Source organism: Pongo abelii, chromosome 16 (genome assembly GCF_028885655.2).
Source record: "Pongo abelii isolate AG06213 chromosome 16, NHGRI_mPonAbe1-v2.0_pri, whole genome shotgun sequence".
NCBI classification, from domain to species: Eukaryota; Metazoa; Chordata; class Mammalia; order Primates; family Hominidae; genus Pongo; species Pongo abelii.
In genome coordinates, this window is record NC_072001.2 from 61,539,128 (window position 1) to 61,563,173 (window position 24,046).

The 24,046-nt window shown below is 45.6% G+C and overlaps 1 protein-coding gene and 1 long non-coding RNA gene across 3 annotated transcripts in view; one reads left to right on the forward strand and one right to left on the reverse strand.

The window, feature by feature from the left end:
• Positions 1-21,063, reverse strand: part of LOC112129054 (uncharacterized) — a 64,353-nt gene extending 43,290 nt beyond the window's left edge. The window contains exons 1-2 of the long non-coding RNA XR_002911463.2: positions 20,967-21,063; positions 17,096-17,206 (exon numbers count right to left, since the gene is read on the reverse strand). This is a non-coding gene — a long non-coding RNA (uncharacterized LOC112129054). The remainder of the gene's footprint in view (positions 1-17,095; positions 17,207-20,966) is intronic.
• Positions 1-24,046, forward strand: part of LIPC (lipase C, hepatic type) — a 161,322-nt gene that overhangs the window by 67,406 nt on the left and 69,870 nt on the right. The gene's annotated exons all lie outside the window — the stretch shown is intronic.

The window sequence follows — 24,046 nt, forward strand, 5'->3', positions numbered from 1 at the left end:
AGCAATTTTGAAGTCTAATCATTTGGGGGGAAAATATTTGCCATGTCATTTTAAAGGGTACAAAACAACACAGAGGAAAATGAAAGGGTTAGAAAATAATTGGTAGCGCTTCTCCCTTTACCCTTGCACAAGATAGCTCTCTGGTTTTCAGCTCCATTCGTTCTGTCCTCCATTGGAAGCTCCCCCAGTGTCTTAGAGATGGATGATGTAAAAGTTAGAAAATGCCTGTGTTTCCTGCTTGCCTTAATTTAAGAAACTGCTTGACCGAAAAGTGACTGAATTTCATCTATAGGATAAAATACTTGATCTCCAGGGAAGCCAGGCCTCAATAGATGGATTTTTACCATGTCACTTCCCCCTAGACCTGTGGGAACTGGCCTGATTCTTGGGGAAAATTTGAGCCACATGGCAGTCCGCAGGTGCCCACAAGTCCCTTTGTGATCTGAGTACCTGTCTTCCCAGTCTCATCTCACCTCCCTCCTTTCCAGCCAGGGGGACCTGCACCCTATACCCACCCAATGCACACCTGTCCCAGGCTCTGGCTTTCAGCTCCTACCCCAAAAAGGCCCACCTCCCCCCATAGCTCAGTGTACCCAAGCTTGGCCCATCCTAAAGCCATCTCTGATAACCCCACCACAACCTGTCTTGGTCCAAGCTGGAAGTGATGAGTGAACTCTCAGAATAAATAATAGTAGCTCACATTTCTTGAGCTAAGAGCCTGACACTTTACCAACTCACTCTCACGTTTGTTTGTTTGTTTGGGAGACAGTCACGCTCCATCACCCAGGCTGGAATGCAGTGGCATAATCTCAGCTCACTGCAACCTCCACCTCCTGGGTTCAAGCTATTCTCCTGCCTCAGCCTCCCAAGTACCTGGGACTACAGGTGCACACCACCACACCTGGATAATTTTTTTTATTTTTAGTAGAGATAGGGTTTCACCATGTTGGCCAGGCTGGTCTCAAATTCCTGACCTCAAGTGATCCACTGATCTTGGCCTCCCCAAAGTGCTAGGATTATAAGCGTGAGCCACTGCGCCCAGTCAGCTCACTCTCAACTTAATCCTCGAACAACCATATAATATAGGTATTACTATGATTTATCCCCATTTCATAGAGGAGATAATTAGGACTTACGGAGGTTATGCAAGTTACCAAAGATCATATAGTTGATAAGTATCAGAGCCAAGAGTTGAACTCATACCACCTTTCCCAAGTGCACCTTGAGCTACTAGAACTAATGCACACTTGTTTTGTAACGTTTACAGAACTATAGTTCAGTGGGCAAAGGCCATGCATGATTCTTCATACCTCCCACAACACTGAGCCAGCAGCAATCAATGCATGAATAAATGAATGAATGAGAAAATACCCACAGACTAGAGAGTTAAGGCAACTTTTATAAACATTGAAAGGATGCCATGTCAACAAAAACGCATTAAGCACCAACCATGCAGTCCACATTCTGATGGGCTCTAGGCCTCGGAGTTGAAGCCAGGGTCCACTGGACTTTCAGGTGTTCAATGAATTCCCTCTTTCCAGCCTAGAAGACAGTCTTCTATCGAGGACTGCTTTTTAGTCTCCTAGCTGCTGCTTTGTTCATTATTGCTCAGCAAACAGTGTGATTTATGCATGAGACACACACATTAAGATGCAATGTAGTTATTCCAACTGTCATAACTACTAAATTGAATTGAATGGCAATCTACTGGTAGTTCAACCTCTGCAGGACAAAATAATCAGCCTGAAAATGATCAGTGCAATAGCACTGTAGTGACATTGTCGAAAACTGTACAAACAGTAGGAAAGGTAATGTTGTGACTGTCGTTTATTAATGCACAGAGTTCTAGTGTTCCTAAGATAAAGACCACTGAAATGTGAAGCGAATTTGTCCAAACAGAATTTCTAATAAATACCTTTGATTGTTCCTTTGTCTCTATCCTTTACTAAAGTCAGTAATTAGCACTATTTGCAGTATTACAGGCAAATGAAATTGGGTCTCTGCCCAGTCCGCCTACAGAGGACTTCCATAGCAATAAAAATAATCAACTGGATTCTTCATTTTCTGCTGGGTCCATGTGATTTCCTTAATAATGTCAATGCAGATTGTAATTTGTAGGAAAAAAAATACTGCTTGCATGAGGCGTGAAATTGCAGACCACAGAAATGTCATCTTTTCTTACAGAATTGTTTAGTTACAAGGGTATGCGGCTTGGACAATTAGAAGAGACCTCAGGTCTGGTGCCCAATTCATCTTTCATAGACCTGTATTTTGTCTCCCAAATGTGCCTTGTACATTTCTCCTATACCTTCACTCTCTAGCTGTTGGTGAGGGAAAAGACAAAAATTAGAGTCATAAAATCACCATTAACCCCCCAGCTTGACCACTCACTAGCTAGTCATTTAGCCTCCATGGGCCTCAGTTTGCTTCTCTGTAAAATGAGGCAGAAAACTATGAAAGTGCCTCCAATCTAAGTTCCCCAGGCTCCTAAGACAATGCCTGGCCCATAGAAGGCACACAGTACATGTTGCTTGAGCAAATGAGTCAATTTCTTGCATGGTATCTGGCATGTGATCAGCACAATTAATGGTTGCTTAAAAATTAAGAGTCTGTTTCCCACCAGTAACATTCATCATCTTCTTCTTGGCCTGGTGAAATCTTACCCATTCTTCAAAGCTAATATCAAATTCTGCTTTGTCTGAGAAACCTTCCCAAGACCACACCAACTAGAAGTGATCTATCTCCCTAAACCCCTAAGATATGTGTTGTCCATAAGCTTCATTCATTCATTCATTCATTTTATGTATTTATTTATTTTTGAAATGGAGTCTCGCTTTGTCACCCAAGCTGGAGAGCAGCGGCGCAATCTCGGCTCACTGCAACCTCTGTTTCCTGGGTTCAAGCGATTCTCCTGCCTCAGCCTCTCAAGTAGGTGGGATTACAGGTGCCCGCCACCACACCTGGCTAATTTTTGTATTTCTAGTAGAGATGAGGTTTCACCATGTTGGCCAGGTTGGTCCCAAACCCCTGACCTCAAGTGATCTGCCCCCACCTTGGCCTCCCAAAGTGCTGGGATTACAGGTGTGAGCCACTGTGCCCGGCCTATAAGTTTCATTTAGAACAAGCTTGTCCAACCTTCAGCCCAGGACCGCCTTGGTCCAGAAGCTTTGAATGCAGCCCAACACGAATTCATAAACTTTCTTGAAACATTATGAGATTTTTTTTCGTGATTTTCTTTTTGTAGCTTATCAGCTACCGTTAGTGTTAGTGTATTTTATGTGTGGTCCAAGACAATTCATCTTCCAATGTGGCCCAGGGAAGCCAAAAGATTGGACAGTCCTGATTTAGAACTTGGGACTCATGGCCTTGTACTGCTGGTTCCCTTCTCTAAGGATTTCTTAGCTGCCCAGTTATATCACAAGCTTCTTGGTGGCAGGTCCAGAGACTTTGGTTCCTGGTGATTTCCACAGCCCCTAGTCAAGAGCATGGCACACAACAGATGTTCCATAAGCATCCACAGATTGACTGGGGGAATGTCCAATTCCCGTGGAGATGGTCAGATGCCCTGGAGAGGCCACAGTGATTACAAGTCCTACAGCCCTCCATGGGATACACTGGGCCTCTAAAGACTTGTCTTCTGTAGAAAGTTTGCTCCATTTCACTAAATATCTTCCCATTTGTAAGGAAACTGATATCCTCGTGACTTGTGGTGGGAAGAAAATTGTACAACCTCTTCAGGGGACAGAGGGACAATGACTCTCAAAGCTTAAACACACATACAATTTTAAAAGATTAAAAAAACACAAATGTCCTTTGACACAGTAATTGCACTTATAAATGTTTATCTCACAGACTGACCTACACATGTATGAGAAAAGTCATTGAGAAGATTCACTTTTGGGTTATCTGTAGTAGCAAAAAACTGGAAACAAATGTCTATCAACAGGTAACTGGATAAATAAATCAGGATATATCCATGTAGAAGAACACTACGCAGCCTTTTAAAAGGCTGAAGTTGGCCAGGCACAATAGCTCATGCCTGTAATCCCAGCACTTTGTGAGACTGAGGCAGGCAGATCACCTGAAGTCAGGAGTTCAAGACCAGCTTGGCCAACACGGCAAAACCCCGTCTCCTCTAAAAAATATAAAAATTAGCCAGGCGTGGTGGTGGGCACCTGTAACCCCAACTACTCAGGAGGCTGAGGCAGGGACAATTGCTTGAACCTGGGAGGCAGAGGTTGTGGTGAGCTGAGATCGGGCCACTGCACTCCAGCCTGGCTGGCAGAGTGAGACTCCATCTCTAAATAAATAGACAGAATAAAGTAGAACTGTATGTACTCATATAGAATATTCTCCAAGATATAAGTGAAAAGACAAGGTGCCAACCGGTATGCATGGCTTCATCCAGCTTATGTAAAAAGGGAGAAGTACACATGTGCGCTTGTATGTGCCTGTATGTCTCCAGAACAATAGCAACAGCTGACTTGGGGCAGCAGGGAAATAGAGCCTGGGGTCAGAAGCAAGAGGAGACTTGTCACTATATTCTGTATTGTCATTCGTATGGACTAAATTTTTTAGCAATTGCATGCATTATCTTTCTTTTAAATTTTAACTTTATTTTTAATCAGATGATGAAGTCACATGCACAAAATCCTGAAAGGTACAAAATGGTAACACAGTAAAAAGTCTTCCTCCCAGCTCTGTCCCCAGTCACCCAGTTTCCAGCCTAGAGACACCTAATAGGAACCCTTTCATTTGCGCTTTTTAGAGACAGTCCATGCACTGCAGACATTTTCTTTTAAAATAATCACAATGAAGTGAACTGGAAGAAAGGTTCCACTGACCTCACCACCCTCTCCAGCTCATGCTCTGTTCTCCAGAGCCAAGCTTTCACACAGGGTTGTCTACTTGTATGGAGTGGTGAAAAGGGTTCCTTGGGCTTTGGAGTCAGACAAACCTGAGTCTTCAATAATTGACCTAACCTCTCTAGGTCTTATGGCTTCATCCACAAAATGGACAATTCACACCTGGCTCTTAGGTTGTTATAAGGGTAAGAAACAGTCCACGAAGAGCATATGGGTCACTTAGCCACAGCCACTCTAAAGCTCTGGGCACCAGCGCCCTCCATGGCTGAGACCCATCCTCACTGAGCAATGTTCCTGATGCAGCCAGAGACCCCAAGACCCCTGGATGTCCCCCCAATCCCCTGAGAAGCACACCCTGTATTTCTGAGGTAACATTTTACAGTAAACTTCTACAGCAAGCAAAAAACCTTAAGGAGCTCATGATCAAAACCAGTCATCCCTGGGTTTGAGGGCTTTTGAAAGGGCCCAGGTTTAGACATCAGGAAACCTGTATTTGAGGCCTGACTCTGCCATTAACTGAGCCTCCTGGAGTGATTTGCTTCTCATCCCAAGCCTTGCACAGACTGGGTGGTGATTCCTGAGGCCCAGAACCTGGCCAGCCTTATAGCCTCAGTCAGGGATGTGTTAGTGGAGCCCTTCACTCAACGAAAGCACAGCTGGGTAAGTCTCTAGACAGAGAGTGTGTTTTTCTGGCTAAACTGTCTCCCTACCATGCACATAAAATGACATGGGTATAGAACACACTAAATTCTTCAAGGTAACAAATTTAAATTCTTCAAGAAGGGAGTGACTATTTAAATTACCTCTAATTCATTTTTAGCATTACTGAAATTCAATGTAAATCACAGTGGCCATATAGAGTTGAGATATAACCCTCCCTCTGTCAAACACCAGGTTACTAAAGTCATAGGGATTAAGAAATGACCCTTGGTAACAAAAGTTACCAATGCAGACCAGTTATGTGGCAGGTGGGGAGAGCTATTCTAAGGTTCCTTCCAACTCCAAGGGGCTCAGATCGGATATTTGGCAAGTAAGCAATTGGCACATTGACCCTGCAATTTACAAAGTGATTCCTATGATCTGAGGGTAGAAGAAGATTTTGCTCCTGGCAGAGGTTTTGCAGGATGTGGGTGGGGTTGGAGGGGAGGCTGCTGTGAGGGTAGAAGGGGGTAACCTCTGTCCCTTCACCATGTTTATCTTGCCATATCACCATCCAGCATTCACACTCCATTCCCCAAAATAAACCACAAAGTAGAAAGATACTTCTCCATCTAATTTTTAAGTAAATCTAGGAAGTTAAAGATCACAGCTGTCTCCCAGAATACCATGTTCATTAAGTAAAAATATCTCTTAGCAAGTTGTCCAAAATTAATTTTTTTTAATGAGACCTCTTTTTTCCTACCTAGTATTGATAATTTAATAGCTCTGCAAAAAGTGCTTCTGAAGCAAGACAACTGAGTATTTTCTAATTTATTCTCTGGGAGATTTGTCTGCTAATCAAATATCTTAATTCCCTCCATACTTAAAGGGGGCATTTTAAAATGACTTTCCCAGCCGTTCCAAATTACTTCTTGAGGTTTATTGTTTGTTTTTAAATTTATGTCCAACATGGGCTCTCTTCTTGAGGACTGAGCTGTTTCAGAAAATGATGGAAATTTGGGGTGAATCTACCAACAGTGTTCAGTCTTTCCAAAAAGACAGTTCATTAAAACCTGAAAGGTTTGACCCTCTGGCTCTATCTTTTTGGCCTAACATCCTAACACAGGTGTGGACAGGGTCAAGCATGCAGGCCTGTCTCTGATACGTGGTTATAGCAAGGCTGTCCTTGGCATTTCACCTCTTCTGCATCATACATTGTTTATTTTCACCTCGTTATTCCATTCCTACTCCATTTGGTGATAATCCACTGTGTGCTAGGCACGTTTCTGGGCACCAGCATACAGAAAAATGCCTTAGGATTCGTCCCTGCCCTCAAAAGGGCCTTGGGATCAAGAAGAAGTGGACACGAGCACATCTGACTAAATGCAACATCATGGAGGATGCATCTAGGATATGAGCAAAATGCTCAGAGACAACTCTTTATGTCACAAATGCTTCTACAGCACCTACTATGGGCTAAGCATCGTGCTAATAAGGGCTTTACCAATATTAATTCATTTAATCCTCATAGCAACCCACTGAGATGAATACTATTCTTATCCTTTGGTACTGGTGGGGAAACTGAGGCACAGATCAGGGAAATAACTTGCCCAAGGTCACACAGTCAGTCAGCCCCAGGTAGGGCTCATGGGGCATGGGCCCTGGAGCCCACACACTCTGACTCCAGGGCCCACGCCCCTACCAGTGGGCCACACTGCCTCGCAACACACTTTCTCGCCAAATTCAAAGCCACATAACTAAAACCACTTACAAATGGAGTATACCGACTGAGAATGCCACAGAACACATTAAGGAAGTAACATTTACACTAAAATCTGAATGATGAACAGGAGTTAACTAGACTAACAGGGGAGGAAGTGGATTACAAGCCGTGGTTCTGGGTGGGGAAGGAGTACAATGTGTTCCAGGAACTCAGCAAGGCCACCAGAACAGGAGAGTAGAAAAGAAGAAAACAGCTCAAGAACAGGCTAAAACATGAGCAGCAACCATAGCATTCAGCACCCTCACTACAGGCCAAGGGTCATTCCGTAGTTGGGTTCCGCAAGAACGATAAGAACCTAACAGCTTTGGCAGGGGTAATAGCATCAGTTATGCATCATCCACTGATCACTTGGGCTGACGTGTAGAATACACTGGAAGAGGACGGCAGGGGTAAGCAGGGAAAACCCAGGGGAGGAAGCAGCCAGGAGAGAGTTGATACTCCCTTGGATGGGCTGGAGGTGGATAAAAATGGATTCAAGCGAGTTTTAGGAGACAGTATCAACAGGTCATGCTGCATGTTTGCTTATGATGGATGAGGAGAGGGAGGAGTCAATGGTGGCTCTGAAGATTCTAGATATTCACAGGGTCGGGAAGCACTTGTTTGTCACAGGTTTGTTGGGTGCTGGAGGGGAACAAAGTCCCGTGCAACAGCCTCATGCAATGTTCATCACTCTCCTGGCTCTCAGGCTGCTTCAGGGCTCCAGACCCTCGCACGTGCTGATCTCGGGCTAAGGGCCGTTTCCTTCCTTCAACTGAAGACCTTTCATACTGTAAGATTCAGCTTTAAAGTCTCTCCCTCCATACACATCACACGCTGACACTGGACCAGGCACTTATTTGGATCTCACAACATCTCTGCAAAGAAGATATTGCCATCCCTGTTTTACAGATTACTGAGAATCAGAGAAGTTCCAAAGCTGGCCTGTCATTTGTGGCATAAGCAAGAGAGCCCACTGACATCCCAGCGCTGCCTTCCCAGCCACACTGAGGTAGAGGTGGGCTTGGCCTTGAGGCCCCTTCTTCTCAAAGGCATTGAGGTTACTTTCCATATAGATTAGAGTTGAGAACAATGAGAACTTCTGGAGCACATGCTGTGGGCTGTGTGAGGACATCGGCAAGGGAACAGACTAAGATGGCTAGAAAATGCCCCTCTTTCATCTCTAGAATTCATCTAGTAAAGCACCTCCCAAGCCTCAGGTATCCAAGGTGTCCCTGTTCTTCCTAGAAGTAGGTTCCAGTGAACAGAAAGCCCACAGCATAACAAGCTTTGTGTCTCTACCATGCTGGTGAATCCATGCTGCTCCTTGTCCTGCCACTCCTTGACATGGACCCTCTATTCTAACAGTGCCACTCTCTCATGTCACTGTCCCTCTGCCTGGTTCCTCCTCCTCTCTTATCTGCCTGGAGAGTCCCACTCCTTGGATGAGTCCCACCCAGAATATCCCTCCCCCATCTCCTCAGGCTGGGTATAGGGTGACCAGCTGTCCTAGTATGCCTGGGCCTAAGGGATGTTCTGGTTTGTGGGACTTTGGGTGCTAAATCAGGGCAATCCCACGCAAACCAGGATGGTTGATCACCCTAGTTAGGCATGTGGATTGCCCCTGCTTATGGCAAGCCCAGAAAGTATCCAAGCTGTCTTGTACTCATTGGTTCTCTCCTCTGCTCCTTCCCCAAAAGTAGTTATGACCCTTTGAGATGAAGCCCTGTACCTTGTTCATCACTGTATTCTCAACATCTAGGCCTGATACAGACCAGGTTGTGTAGTTGATGTTTGTGCAATGAATGTACGAGCCCAGACTCAGCATATTAGGAGATGGCTTCTACCACCCAGCAGTTAGAGAGGGGAGGCAACGCAGGCGGAGGACATCCTACCAATGCAGCACATAAGCAAGACACAGGGCCTGAGAACAACTGAACCCTGGCCCACAGATGCCAAAGAACTGGTTTTGCTTGTTTGTTTCATTTGCCAGTCAGAAGCTTGGGGGATAATTTAGTGGAATCCCTTCACAGATAGGTTTAACTTGAAATAATTCAACTATAGGTGCTTGGCAAACAATCAAATAGTGAACAGGCCCAAGAGAGAATGAAATAATTTAGATGGCAGATGGCTCCACTAGAAGTGTCACCTGGTGAGCACGGGCCCACAGTGGGTGTGAGGTGGGACAGCGGGGGCACACTTCCCTCCTGCGTGTGTGCCTCACACTGTGCTAGGATGATTATGGTTCTGGCACACAAAGTCACTTATTTTTCATGCAACCTGGTCCCTAAACTTAAGGAAATGTCTTTATCTGGTAATCAACTGGGAAAAATATTGGCTGAACCCCATACTTTTTAAGTGCTTATGAGATTTTCAAAGGTGGTTCTTACACACTAACTTTAGAGTCCCCAGATGGTGAGTCCCAGCTGTGCTACTTAGTAACTAAATGATCTTAAGTAGATAAGGACTTAACCTTGAAAAGCTTCCCTTCTCATGGGCAAATGAGGGATAATATCTGTCCCTCACAGGCTCACAGTGAGGATTAAATGAAGGGAATGTGTGCATAACACTTAGCAGACTGCTTGGTACAAAGTAAGTGCTCAATAAACCAAAGCTATTATTTTTAGTGGTGGTAATAGCACTGCTTTTATTTGGCATTTAAAGCTGTGTAGCTAATCTGGGCATTCCACCAGGTTGCTGAAGCAATAGACGGCCCCTTAATAAATAGCTTCCAGACAGCTTGTCATTTAAAACTGAATGCATTTTTGCTTCTCAGTTATTGGACATATTATTGACTACCTGATGGTCCTGCTCTGGCCCAAGCAAGCTGACTAATTATTGCAATTCCAGAGTACATACCATCATCCAGAAATAGCTTTCTGTAGAGTGGGGACCGAAATTAACAGGCAATTAGCAAATTTAACAGGATTTCCTTTCCCCAACCCCACCCCTGGCACCTCTAACACATTAAAGCTCATCACAGCAGTTATTTTAAGGAAATTCAGCAGAGGTACTTGCAGGGCACGAGGTCATCTTGTGTTGGCCATGGATAGCTCATGAAATCCTGTTGCCAAGGAGCATGGTGGGAATGTGGCAAGGAGGCTCAAGTCAGGAAAGCCACCTCAGCCACTAAGTAGCCATATGGCCTAGGGCAAATCACTACTGAACTCTGAGCTTCAGTTTCTTCATCAATAAGGAAGTGGCCAGGCACGGTAGCTCACACCTGTAATCTAGAACTTGGGGAGGCCAAGACCAGCTGATCCCTTGAGGTCAGGAGGTCAAGACCAGTCTGGCCAACATGGAAAAACCCCATTTCTACTAAAACTACAAAAATTAGCCAGGCATGGCAGCAAACACCTGTAATCCCAGCTACTCAGGAGGCTGAGGCCGGAGGATGGCTTGAATCCAAGAGGCAGAGGTTGCAGTGAGCCAAAATCATGCCACTGCTCCCAAGCCTGGGCAATAGAGACTCCATCTCAATAAATAAAGTTAAGAAGTTAGACTGCTCAATTCCTGAGACTCCTTCCAACCCAGGGATCCAGTGTCCACACTGGGGCTGGCCACTGCACTACATGGAGGCACATGCCTCAGTTTCCTTATCTACACCATTCATCCAACAGCTATGTATTAATCCCTGTTGGGCACTAGGCACTGTGCTAGGTATTTGGAAGAGTCATTCTCAGGCCTATCCTATCTCAGCAACCTGTAGGAATGTCACCTCCAGAGGTAGCCTCCTTGTAAGGAAAATATTTAGTCCCACGTTCATTTCTTTCCTACCTGAACCTGGAATCACTGGGCGCAGTGTCTCTGAACTGCCCCATTTTCTGAAAAGTGTCAGAAGTGGAGCCCAGGCATGGGGCCTTCAGCACAAAGGGCGCAAGTCTTGAGAGGGGGAAGTTTAGGAATGAAGAAATCCTGGCCTCCCACTATCCAGTCTTATGGTAAAAAAAAAAAACTGTACAGATGAGCACCTTTCTTCCTCTTGGTATTTCCCTTTGGCATGACCCAAAGGCCACTCCCATAAAGGGCCATACCCTAGTGTTTCCTGAAAATCTAGGGATGAATTCCCTATTAGATTTCAGGATGGGAGAAAAACAGGATTTGGGAGTTCTGGCTTAATCACTAAATGAACTTAAACTTGACTTCTGGTTTTGTCATCTGCAAAAGGCAAGTGGTCTTGGTGGCTACTTGATAAAGCTGTTTGTGGGCCAAATGAGAGTGTGCATCTGCAAGTGCATTGTAAACTGCAAAAATAATTGTGGTTCTCTCTGGGCCGTCTTCTACTTCACAACAATACTGAGCTGACCTTACAAATAAGCTGAACAGATGGTTGCCTCCATGGTAGTATTTGAATGGCACCAGAAAGTTTCACCTCTCCAAAGCATCTTTCTGCTGGCCTGAAATTCAACCATTAAGGATTCATTTCGTGGGGGGGCTCACAAGCTTCCCAGGGTTCAGGAGCACTCTATTAAATAGCTGTTCCAGCTGTTGTAATCACCCAGCAGGTTCTTCCTATTCGCTGCATAGACAAAACCAGTTCACCAAGACCATGCTATTGTAGTAGAGTTTAACACAAGGCCAGCTACATAGAAGACAGTTATTACTCCAATCAGTCTCCCTGAAGGCTCACAGATTAGCGTTTTTCAAGGATACTTTGATGCACAGGGGATTAGGGAATGGATGCTGCAGATTGGTTAGGGATGAAATCATAGGGTTGTGGAAAATGGTCCTCGTGCACTCAGTCTGCCTCTTGGTGGAGGCCCAAGACTGGCTGAGTCATGAGTCTCAAGTCCAGGTGGAGTATCAAAAGATCCATCTTAGGCTCTGCAATAGTGATGTTATCTATAGGAGCAATTGGGGAAGTCACAAATCTTGTGACTTCTGGCCACATGACCCCTGAGCAGCAAGGGATGATAGAAAATTTGCCTGTATCTTAGCAGAATTCAGGCCCCTTTCATAATCCTAACCTTCTGGCCTCTCATTGGTTTTGCAAAAGTGGTTTAGTTTGGGGAGTGGCTATTATCCTCGCTGTAAGGTTAAACTATAAACTAAATTCCTCCCAAAGTTAGCTTGGCCTACCCCAAGGAATGACCAAGGACAGCTTGGAGGTTAAAAGTAAGATGGAGTCAACTATGTCAGATTTCTCTGTCATAATTTCACAAGGCTGTTTCGCTGTGACCTGCTAATACTGTGAAGAAAAATAGTACTCATTGGGCCTTAGGCATATTCTAGTTTCTTTGCAATACTTAATTTTTTTTTAATCTCAAACCAGTCTGAGACAGGATTTACTATTCAGCACATTTTTAAAACTGGGAAACTGAGTCTCGAGACATTTAAGAAACTTGCTAAAAGGTCACATGAGTGACAGGGTTAGGACTTAAACATGGGTGGGGTCAGGAAGGTGGCAGGCACAGGGTATCAGGCCAGGGGAGATGCCCTAGGGCCAGGGGCACTCAGCCTACTTAACTTCTTCTAGCCTGGTACCCAAACGACCCAGTCACCTCCATAAGGACAGCCAGAGCTTCTGCCAGGAAAGAAAGAACGTTGATGCCATTCGTTTTCTGAAAGAGCGTGTCTCCTCTGGCTAATCTGAACATATTTCTTACAGGGCTCTTGAATGCCCCTTTGTAGCTGAGTGAGTGAAACAGCATCACGAACATTTGGCCCCACTGCTCCACTGAGAGCCGGCACTGTTTGTGGGATAATTATCCTGTTGTCTTCTCACCTCAGGAGAGAATACAAGGCGCCCTCCTTCCAAATCTGGCCCGTCACGCCACCAACACTTTTATTTTTAGAAGTTGTTTTCCCCTCATAGTTTCACAACCTCTAATCTGCCACTCTCCAGTGAATATAAATTAAAACACAACAATGAAATATGGAGAAATGTTTTCTCCCGTCATCTCCAGCTCTCTGAACCCGGGGCTGGGAGTGGGTGGAGCCCCTGATTTGTCTCCCAGGCGACACGGAAAGGGAGGCAGTGAGATGTGCTACCTGGTCGCTTCCGGCTCTGATGAACCACTGTCAACCAGTTATTAGGGAGGAGGGCAGCACTTGCAAAAATTTCAGGTCTCTGAGAGCCCAGAGCCTGAGAAGTGTGGAGGATACTAATTTCACCCAGGTGGAAGCCTGGCCACAGATCACCTCCTAAGGAAAGAGCGAGCCCATTAAACAGGCAGGAAGGAATGGAGTTCCCAGGGGATTAGATTTCTAGGTTATAGCCTCAGAGTCATTCTCAAATTTATCTCCTAAAATCTGGAGGTCAAGGAACAAAAGCGCCCTTGAAGAACAGGTAAAGGGAGCCTGGTCTGAATTCTTAGCTGCTGACAGCCAGGCCGCAAGAGGACAGACATCCCGTGCACACACGCCCGCCCCATCACCAAACAAAGCCCCAGAGCTAGACACTTAGACTGGCCTTTCATGAAATGACAGCACCTGCCAAACACAAGAGGGAAATAGTCTTAGTCCAGCCAGGCAGTGCCATAGAGTGGTCAGAGCATGGGAATTTCCACCAGACAGCAGCAGGCTTTAATCCTCACTCTACTCTCCCCAGATGTGTCATCAAGGCAAGTCACTCAGCTTCTCTGAGCCTCAGTTTCCTGGCCTGTAGAGTGGGAATAATTATAATACCATCTTGGTTGTCAGGTTTAAAAGACCGAATGAATATCATTGCCTGGCAGACTACTTAAAACAATAAGAGGTGCTAAAGTTACTTTAAACCATCCCTCTCCACCCTCTCCTTCCCCACCTCAGCCTCATACCCCAGAGACCAAATTCCTGATGGATTCCTAAATGATATCTCTGCCAAATGCTGGTGCCAGGTGCTGGGCAAGGCAGTTTTGCAACCAGCTGTCAGGCAACAACAACTTCACAGTCCTGCTTTTATTCAGTGCGTGGTAAAACTTCTGAGACAAGAGTCAGAGTTGTAGGGCTTTAGTGGGAACCTGCCATTGGCTGACCAGAGGTACACAGCACTGGCCCTTCCCTCATCCCCGGCCTGACCTAAGAGGGCTGGGGTACCACAGGACTGTTGACCCCACTGAGAGCTCAGGGTGCCAGAAACACTGCCTGCCACACGATTCCTATTGGTCCTTCCCGAGATGCTAACAGGCCTGGAGGCTGGAGGTCTCTGCCCACACTTTCACACGTGACCTGGAGCAGGGGGTCCCTGCTCCGTAGCTGCATTTCTGACCCAGCTGGATACCTTGACATGGTCCCAGCAAGCAGCAGAGCACCCATTGTACAGCCTTCCCCAGCCCCAGAGAGGGACTGCCCCTGCCAAGCAAAGGTGCCACCCAGATTCTGGCAGCAGGGGAGGCTCCCCAACCATTCTACCCAGAAGAACAAACACCCTCCCCTCATGGCCTGCAGCCCACCCTGCCCTCAGTTCCTACCAGATCCTCGACTTCGCCCGCTTTGCTGTTTGTGAAGGGCAGGTAGGAAAGGTCAGGCAAGTGGAAGAAACTTAAACCATGCTCTCTATGGCCATGGAAGCTTCCTAGGTATTATTACCTAGCTGTAATATATTAGTATTACTGTAATTAATTGATATTATTGTAATGTTACTATAATATATATAGCCATAATATAAACACATTATAAAGCTGTAATAGCTAATCTTTATTCTACTGTGTGGCAAGTCTGTACTAAGCATTCTCCCACTCTAAAGCCCCCACAAACATACTAGGTATGAACTATCATTGAATTTCATTTATAGACAAGGACAATCCAAAGAGGCTAAGTTACTTGCCCAAGGCCACACGTCCACAAGAGCCCAGGTTCCCACTCAGGCCCATTCTCTTAGCCTCTGTGCCACCCAGCTCTGCAAATGTGGCCACCCAAAGCCAATCAAGCCAGTGGAAGAGTTCTAAAACCAAATCTAAGTCTCTGCCCCACCGAGCTCCACCTGGTGCCTGGAATTCCTGTATTTGTGTTTTTTTGTTTGTTTTAAAGCTTCACCCCCCTCCTTAAACCCAAATATCCCTGGGACAGGATGGAAATCCATAAACAGGTGCCTGAGTAAGACATCATTCACAAAGCCTTTTCCTCCAGACAGCTGGCTGAGAACAGGAGAGGGGGCCCGGGGCTAATCTGCACGATTACATCAGAGCTTATTTTCCCCTGCATGGCCCTCGTTTTCTACATGCTTTTCCATTCCTGATGGATTCCTAAATGCTATCTCTGCTAAATCCTGGTGCCAGGTGCTCTTCCATTCTCCCAGTGATCCAGAACTTTCTTGCTGTCATGAAGAAAACTGATTTAATAAGTAAACTCATACTTAGGAAGCTTCCCAACCACTCTGACCCCCCATGGTATCTCACATCATCATCAGACCAAAAGAACCCATACCCTCATCAGTGATGACTCAGCAAAATCAACTTCACATGATTAGGAAGCTCACATGACTAGCAAGGCAAGGAGGTTCTCTCTGCCGGCCACCTCCTCCCCCCAGCACTCCACCACAGCCTGCCTACTGTCTGCTTGTTTGGACTAGCAGCTGGTGCTGTGGGATCTTTAACTCCACTGAAATTATGTCACAAATTGGGGCATCGTAGGGAACCTAGGAAAACAGACAAGCAATAAAGACTCCATATGTGCCTGGCCCATACCCGAGTTTGGCTCAGCATACACACATTAGATCCTGCAATTCACAATTTTAAAAATATATATATTATTTATTTTGTATACATATACATATATACACACACAGGAAAAAATGTATTTTGTATATATACAAAATGTATTATGTATAAATAAAATTTATACAAAATTTTGTATATTTGTATACGTGAAATATTTTTTATATGTTAATATATCTATAATATGCATATATTTGAATATATAAGTTTATATATATTTATATGGCGGCTATAAAAGAAATTGAAACCTCCTGAAGCATGAACATCTCCCAGAGGTGTTTTTTTCATGAGACGCCCAGGAAGATGGCAATGGGTACTGAAAGGAATGAATTGCTTGTGGGGGAATTTTATTTACTAGAACAACCCCAGGTAGGAGGAGAGGTTTTAAGAAATGAGAGTAGGGGTTCTGGAGGAGGTCACCTTGCCTCCTAGTACAGAGGTAAGACTCCACTGAGGCTGGAGAATAATGCTTATGAGGAGATTGGCAGGCCCCAGATCCCTGCAGCTACTGGGACAGAGGCTTCAGTGTTCCTTGCCATGGGGGCCTCTCCCTAAAGCTGCTCACAACATGGCAGTTGGCTTCTCCCACAGCAAGAGAGAATCCCCAGAGAGAGCAAGAGGCTCCACAATGGAAGGCCTAGTCTTTCACGATTTAATCCCAGCAGTGACATATCAATCACTTCTGCTCTGTTATTGGTCAGACCAACCCTGGTGCATTGTGGGAGAGGACCACACAGGCTACAGATCCTAGGAGTCAGGGGCCCTTGGGCCATTTGAAGGGTGGTTACTCCAGCAGGTACAGAGTATGGTGAGCCCACATGAGGAGGTGCCCAGATTGCAACCATAGATCCTTGGGCAGGTCATCCAACCTCATTTACGCCGTTTGCACTTACAGAAAATGAGAATAATAGACTCATCAGGGCTTGGCAATGCCTATGAAAGTACATTGAACAAAGGGAAGTGTGCTGCAGATATAAGGCAACATGGTTTTGATTGTAATTACTAGTACCAGTAGCACATAGTTGCGAGGACTTCTATTCTGTTGAGCTAACAGGCCTGACCCACCTGTATCAATCAGCGCCAGTGTATATTTCACATTGCCAATACCCAGCATCAGATAATTAAGTTTTGCAAAATACAGCTTGGTGGGATCTCTTTAATGACCTGTTAAAGCTGATTTATAGTTAGCTTTTTACCTGAATGCACATAAGGAATCTGGAGTTCTTGCTAGTTCTTGCTTGGAAATGATCTGTTTCTTCATCTGAATGTCCTCCCTTCATCTGATTTCCTTAGCAACCCTGGTTTTTCTGTTTTGATTGACAATACAAAATTAAATATTAGTCTAGTCCCTCTCTGGGATATCACGGGTTCCAAAACACCCAGCCCTCATGTCATCGATCCCAACATCAACCCTCCCACCGGTCCTTCCCTCCCCTGCCCCCTTACCCTGCCCTAAGGGCTCTCAAGACAGACCTGTTTAACTCTGGGCATTTAGAACACAGAAGACTTTCTCACCAGAGAATCTCGCTTTCTAAAATCCCCACAGAGCTGGTGAAGCAAGAAGAGCACTGGACTAGGCATCAAGACCTGGGGTGCTGATCCTGACTCTCATCCTTAACTGCAGTGTGGGCTGGGCAGGTCACTTCACTGCTCTGAGCAATTTAGTTCTGGTTTTGAAAGACTGGGTGATTCTACCCATTATTCACTGGGCACCTCTGGGCCTTCTATTATGGCCTCCTCCCTTTACTGCCCTGGAGCTCCCTGCCAAAAACAAAGCCTATGCAACCTCCGTAGATACTCTTCATAGAATCTGTTTCTCTCCCTGTGGGCTCTTTCCTTCTGAGCACTAGCAGGACTTAACCATATGTTCTAGGCATTGGGTATGAAACCAGCAAGGCTTGGTGCTGGAAATTTAGCCTCATCTTCCCAACCACCATAGCTAACCCTTGTCAAGTACTTGCTCTGTGTGCCAGGCACTGTTCTACCTCATTAAAACTTCACAGCAACCCTGAAGTGGCTATTATCATCTTCATTTTATAGATGAGGAAGTTGAGGCTCAGAGAGAGTAAGTAACTTATTCAAAGTCACCCAGTCCGCATGAGGCAGAGCCAGGATTCATACCCAGGCAGTCCGGAACCCAAGCAGGCTGTCTTGGGACTGGATTTTCTTTCCCCATGAAGAATGTAAATTTCTTAATCACAGGCCCTGTTTATTTTACACACGGTCATCATCTACAAGTCTTTGTTAACTGATTACAGGTTTCTGTAACTCTAGGCATGTTAAGCATAGGGTCAAGCATAAACTCTGTCCTTACCTTTCCAGAACATATGCTCTGATATATTATAGCAGACAAATGCAAAATTTCCAAGACTCGTGGGATTTAGAAGGGATTTTTCTCAACTCTTTTCCAAATAAGAAAAGGGAAGCTTGAGGAGATTAAGTTACTTCTGACCACATAGCTCCCTGCTGCAGAACCAGGACAGAAACCCAAGCCTTCTCATCCCTATCACAAGTTGGATCTAGGACAGTGGTTCTCAGTGGTTCTCAGCTGGGATGATTTCGCTTCCTCACCGCATGGGACATTTGGCAATATCTGGGGGCATTTTTGCTTGGCACAGCTGGAGAAGAGGATGTTACTGGTATCTAGTGAGAAGCCAGGGGTGCTGTTAAACATCCTACAGTGCACCAGACAGCATTCACAGTAGAACCACGTGGCCCAAAGTGTCAATAGCTCTGAAGTTGAGAGATCCATTCTGTGGTATTTACCAGTTCCTCTAAGGCTGTTTGTTTCTGTATCTTTACAAGCAGTCATCTACAGTTGGACACCTTGTCTTATTCATCCTTGGTTCCAGTGCTCAGCGAAGTGCCTGGTGCATAATAAAAGCTCATTGAACAAGGGAGGGAAGGAGAGAGGGAGAAAAGGAAGGAAAAGAATAACAGAAAAAGATGTCAGGCTTTCCTGGCAGGCAAAGAAAGTCCAACACTATAAATTGAGACCTCTGTTCATAAAACAGAAGATGTCTGACTGTTTGAAATCAATTATTGTATATCATTCCAGAGAGAAGACTAACTCTGAATACCTTAATTATGCATTAGCACAATTTAGACAAATACTCACAAAATTAATTAAGCAGAGAACCCAAGCCCTGCTACAGAAGTTTTCCCCCTCTTAAAAAAAAAAATGTTTAAGATGGAGTCTCCTTTTGTCACCCAGGCTGCAGTGCAGTGGCTCAATCTCTCCAGGGATTACAGGTGTGTGCCACCGCACCCAGCTAATTTTTGTATTTTTAGTAGAGACAGGGTTTCACTGTTGGCCAGGCTAGTCTCCAACCCCTGACCTCAGGTTATCCACCCGCCCCAGCCTCCCAAATTGCTGGGATTACAGGCATGAGCCACCGCGCCCGACCCTTTTAAAGTAAGTCTTGATTGATGGACATGATGAAGTCCATGAGGCACAAATGCACTGCCTTTTACAAAAGTAACTGGTTCTTTGGAGGTGTCCATTGGGAAGATGGCATTAGTTAGAGCTGCCACTGAGGAAGACATAATAGACAGCTCTCATTCCAAGGCAGCTGAGCCACGGAGGAAGGCTGGCCTGAGTGGTCAGTGTGCAGTAAATCCAAATCTCTAAATGCAGTTCATGCTTCACCCCCGACCGAATGACAAATGGCTCCCCCGTCAGAGCAAGCTGGCAGGTGATGCACCACCCCTTCCCTCCCCTGCCACCCGTGGTGGGACAATCTGTCAGCAGCCACTAATTCTCAGGAATGGATGGGGAAGTGGGGGAAGTCAGGCTGTGTTTATTGGGCAAGGAGAAGGGGTCTCTGAGCCCAAAGACCTTCTGGGGAAATGCAGCTCCTGCCCTCTACAGCAAATAATGCTCAATGGCCAGTCAGGGAGAGCTTGTCTGTGCTATCATCAAGCTATGGGGAGCATCTAGAAAATGCCTTGAAACCGTCAGATGGAAACATCCTCTCATCTTCCTCCCTCCTGGAAGCAATGTGCTCCACAGCTCTCCCAAACCCTTCCTTTCTCCACTGGTATACCTCTCCAAAGCCCTCAGGATGCCTCCCATGATATGCCTTTCCCAGGCTCCAGGTCGGCACAATGCTCTCCCCACTCTATTCTCCAAATGCATACCTGTCTCCATCGCAGACACCTTCGCATGCCTGGCTGGCAGGAGCTCAGCCCTGCCCATCTGCCTGTCTTTGTTCTGTGACCACCTTCAGGGTCCTCCCTTGGGCTCAGCAGTGAGCTGACTTGCCATGGAGCCAATGGAGCTTAGGTGTCAAGATCCTTCACTTGCACAAGCCACTTTCAACCTCCTCTCCCCCAACACACAATTATGTATTCACGATGTATTTTTTTTCTTAAAGAGGACCTCCAAATTATATCTAAGGTTCAGGCTCTGTAGAACCTGGCTCTTTCCTGCCAAAATATGATCTTTACAGAGCCCAACATGCCTTGCACATACTAGGTGTTTAATAAGAGCTGAAGGATCAAAGAGAATGGATCCTGACCATGATTACAATTAATTAAGAAAGAGTGATTAACAGGAAAGGGAAGATCGGTGTTTCTCTCAGGCGGGCTTTCATAATTCTTCCTCTAGCATCAAACTGAAAAGAGCCAATAGTCTCCCCTATCTCAAATCCAGGATCCTCGGGAGGGCTTGTTAAGTCACAGCCAGCTGGACCCCACCTTGCAAGGACGTGGTTCAGTAGGTCTAGAGCAGGACTCGCAATCTGCATTTCTAACAAATTCCTGGTGATGTTGCCGCTGCTGGTCCCAGGCCCTCACTCTGAGAATCACTTTGAGCCCATGCGTTATCAATGGGGGCCTTATTGCCCCCAAGAGGGTGAAATTGGATCTTGAGGTGGGTGATGAAAAAAAAGTATTCTTTTTATTATAAAGCAGATATATATACACACACATATATATACACAGTACACAAACAGGTGTGCAGTATATCCCTGGTGTTAAAACTTCACAGGTAGACAATTAGGGGATAAAAATGTCTAGAAAGACTCTTTAGGGGGCAATCATGATAAAACATTGAGAAACACTGACCTGGCCCAAGTGCCTACTTGGTGCTTAGTCCCTAGCAGCTGAGCCAGAATCCCTCACCTGCAGTGACCTGGAGCCCACACCAACTGATACTGTGGAAGAAGCATTAGACTTGGAGTCACAAAACCCGGGTTCAAATCCTAGCTCTGCAGTAACTTCAGGCCTTCCCAGCCACACCCACTTCAGCTTCTATACTGAAATAGAGAAAGTTACAACCACCAAGACTGCCAGGGAAAGAATGCTGTGCGTGCTTGGAAGAGATACATTAGGAGGTTGTTTATACAAATAGGAGTGAGCAATACTCCACAAGGCACAGTTGAGTAGCAAAAGCAGCACATTAAACCATCTCCCAAGGAGGCTGGGCCTGTCAACGGCCTTGCTTCACTGAGAGTGGAAAAGCACGTGTCAGGCAGAGCAGGATTACTCAGCACAAGAGAGGCCAGGCTGGGGTGGGAAGAATGGAGAGACGGTGCCTGCCAGTGACAGGCTGGGGCAGGGCAAGAATACCAGGGAACATGCACATCAATCCTGATTTGGGCAAGTGTTCTCAGTGGCAGCTCTATAAACTCCTTCACCACCCCTAAGAATTCTGTACTTTGTCGCCTGCCTCTAAACAATGCCTTTGGGGACAGCAGATTCTTTGGGGGTAGAGCCAAGTGAGGCTGAGTCTACTTTAATGTTATGCTGGCTCAAAAACAGACTCACACATAGTGGGGACCGCCAGACTCCTGGGTTACACGTCTTGTCTCTGTTAACTATGTGTCCAATCTCCCAGGCCCTAAATGAGGATTCTTTAGGAATGAGTGTGTAACAGGAAAGGGAAGATCTGTTTCCCTGAAGCAGGCTTTCATAATTCTTCTACCATCAACCTGAAAAGAACCAATAGTCTCCTCTATCTCTAATCCAGATTCCCATTTCTTCCTTAGAAACCATGCCCAGTCAGCCACAGAACCCTATAGGTTGATCCCAGTGGATCAGCTCTTCCGCTGCAGTTCCTCTGAACACCAAGGAACTGGTCCCTGTGTCTCTCCTGGGGGGATCCATTTCTTATCTAGGCCCCAGTTCTGCCTGTCCAGCCCAGGAGCCACCCCAAATGCTAAATTTGTCTTCTTGCTAAACAAGTGGGATTGTCATAACTGTATAGCCCTGGTCTAAGTGAGGTTGGATAACAGAAGTGGTCTAGGTTAACTGTGTCCTGGGGAGGAGGTTAAGTGATAAATACGATGTGGTCACGGTGTCCTAGGCAGCAGCCCCTCACAATGCCGGTGGATATCAGGATCACGAATCAGGGAGGTCTGATTTGGTATAAGACATGAGTTGGGGAGGTCTGATTTGGTACAAGACATTCAGAACTTGTGTCCAGCTGGAGTAAGGAGAGTAGGGTACAGCAGAGACAGGACAAAGTAAATTGGACCTCAGAGACAGGGCACGGGGCAGGGTCTGATTCCAACTGAAACATAAGGATCCCCACATCCCTCAACAGTCCCTCAGATGGTGAGGTTTAGGACACAGTAAGGAGGGGTGCAAAGAGCATGGGTTTGGGTATGTCTTCCCTCATGCAAACCGTGGAGCCAGGAGCAGTGGTGTTACAGTGATGTCATCCCCTGAGGCTCAGTTTCCTCGTAGGTAAGGTGGGAATGGGAATGTCTGCTGCATAGGCTGTGAGATGATTTTGTGAGATGTAAGCGCCCAACAGATGGTGGTGATGACGACGTTGGAATTGGGATCCTCTAGCCCGTTCACTGTCACGCTTGCTCTCATCTAAACATGCTTCCATGTCTCCATGTTGCTCATGTCCACAAGCAAAAGCAAATCCATTGCCACTTAACCAGCACAGAACTGAATGAGACTGTCACCTTCCTTTTCTAAAACACATGCTTCAGACAGCACAGTCTATAGTCACATGAGGGCTGGGAGAAGATGCTGTATAATATTTACTCCTGTTGAAAATTATAATCAGTAAGTCTGAGTGTTTTCATATGTGCTACTACTAAGCCACCACTTCCTGACCTTGAGCAGATAGGTTCGGGGTCCACATGTAGCCCTGTTAAATTTTATCTTTTCAGATTCAGTCTCTCCCTCTCTCCTCTCCCCCCACCACACCGCTCTCCCCCACCATCCCCCTTCTCATCCTTTGTGACACTTTTAGATTTGTTTGATATCTCTTCTAGCTTCTTGACATCAGAAATGTGGTGAACTCATCCTCTGTATTATCCAAATCAATGACAAAATTCTTGACGAAGACAAAGCCACGTCAAACCACAGGAACCTCCACCAACTTGGAAGACACACCAGGCCATTCATTGATACTTTTTGGGTGCATTGCTCCCATTAGTGACACAGCCTTACTGTTCTCGCAGCCAATCCATATTTCTCCCATCTTTCCTCCCATATTTCTCATGGGCATCACTGAGAAACCTTAGCAAATCTGCTGCCCAGACCTTTCTGTTCTCCTTTCACCCCCTCATTTGATCAACCTCTGGGTCCTGCTGGCTCCACCTTAAAATGCCTCCTGTTAACCCTTTCCTCTGCATCTCTACAGCCGCATGCCTCACAGGGATTTTTCATCTCCTCCCAGACCATTGCAGTGATTTCCTAACAGGCCCCCTCGCTTATATACCTAGACTCTTTCTGGGAGGGATTTAAGGTGGCTCAACCTATGTATATTCAAATGTCTCCACCTACTCCCAATGTGATCATTACCTAGAGGCCTCACATACTTTTTTTTTTAATGCCTGAAGTTTTTTTGTTTATTCCTTTTTGTTTTCCAGCTCTACCCTCTAGTATTTTTTTGGTGATGACAGATCTCTCCCAAAATGACAAAGAATTTAGAAACATTTTCCATGTATTTTTAACATCTGCGTCAGTGAACAAAGAAATCATAGTTGATGATGGGGTGGGGAGGGAGAAAAGGGAAACTTAATTAGCTTTAGCTTTTATAAGAACTTCCATCAGCACTGAATGAACTGGAATATGACATCTGATTGGGCCTAATCACAAGGAAGAGTACATTAACTTGCCGTGAATATATTTATCAGTTTTTACAATACCATTTTTAAAACTCTACAGAAGCCAATTTTCTT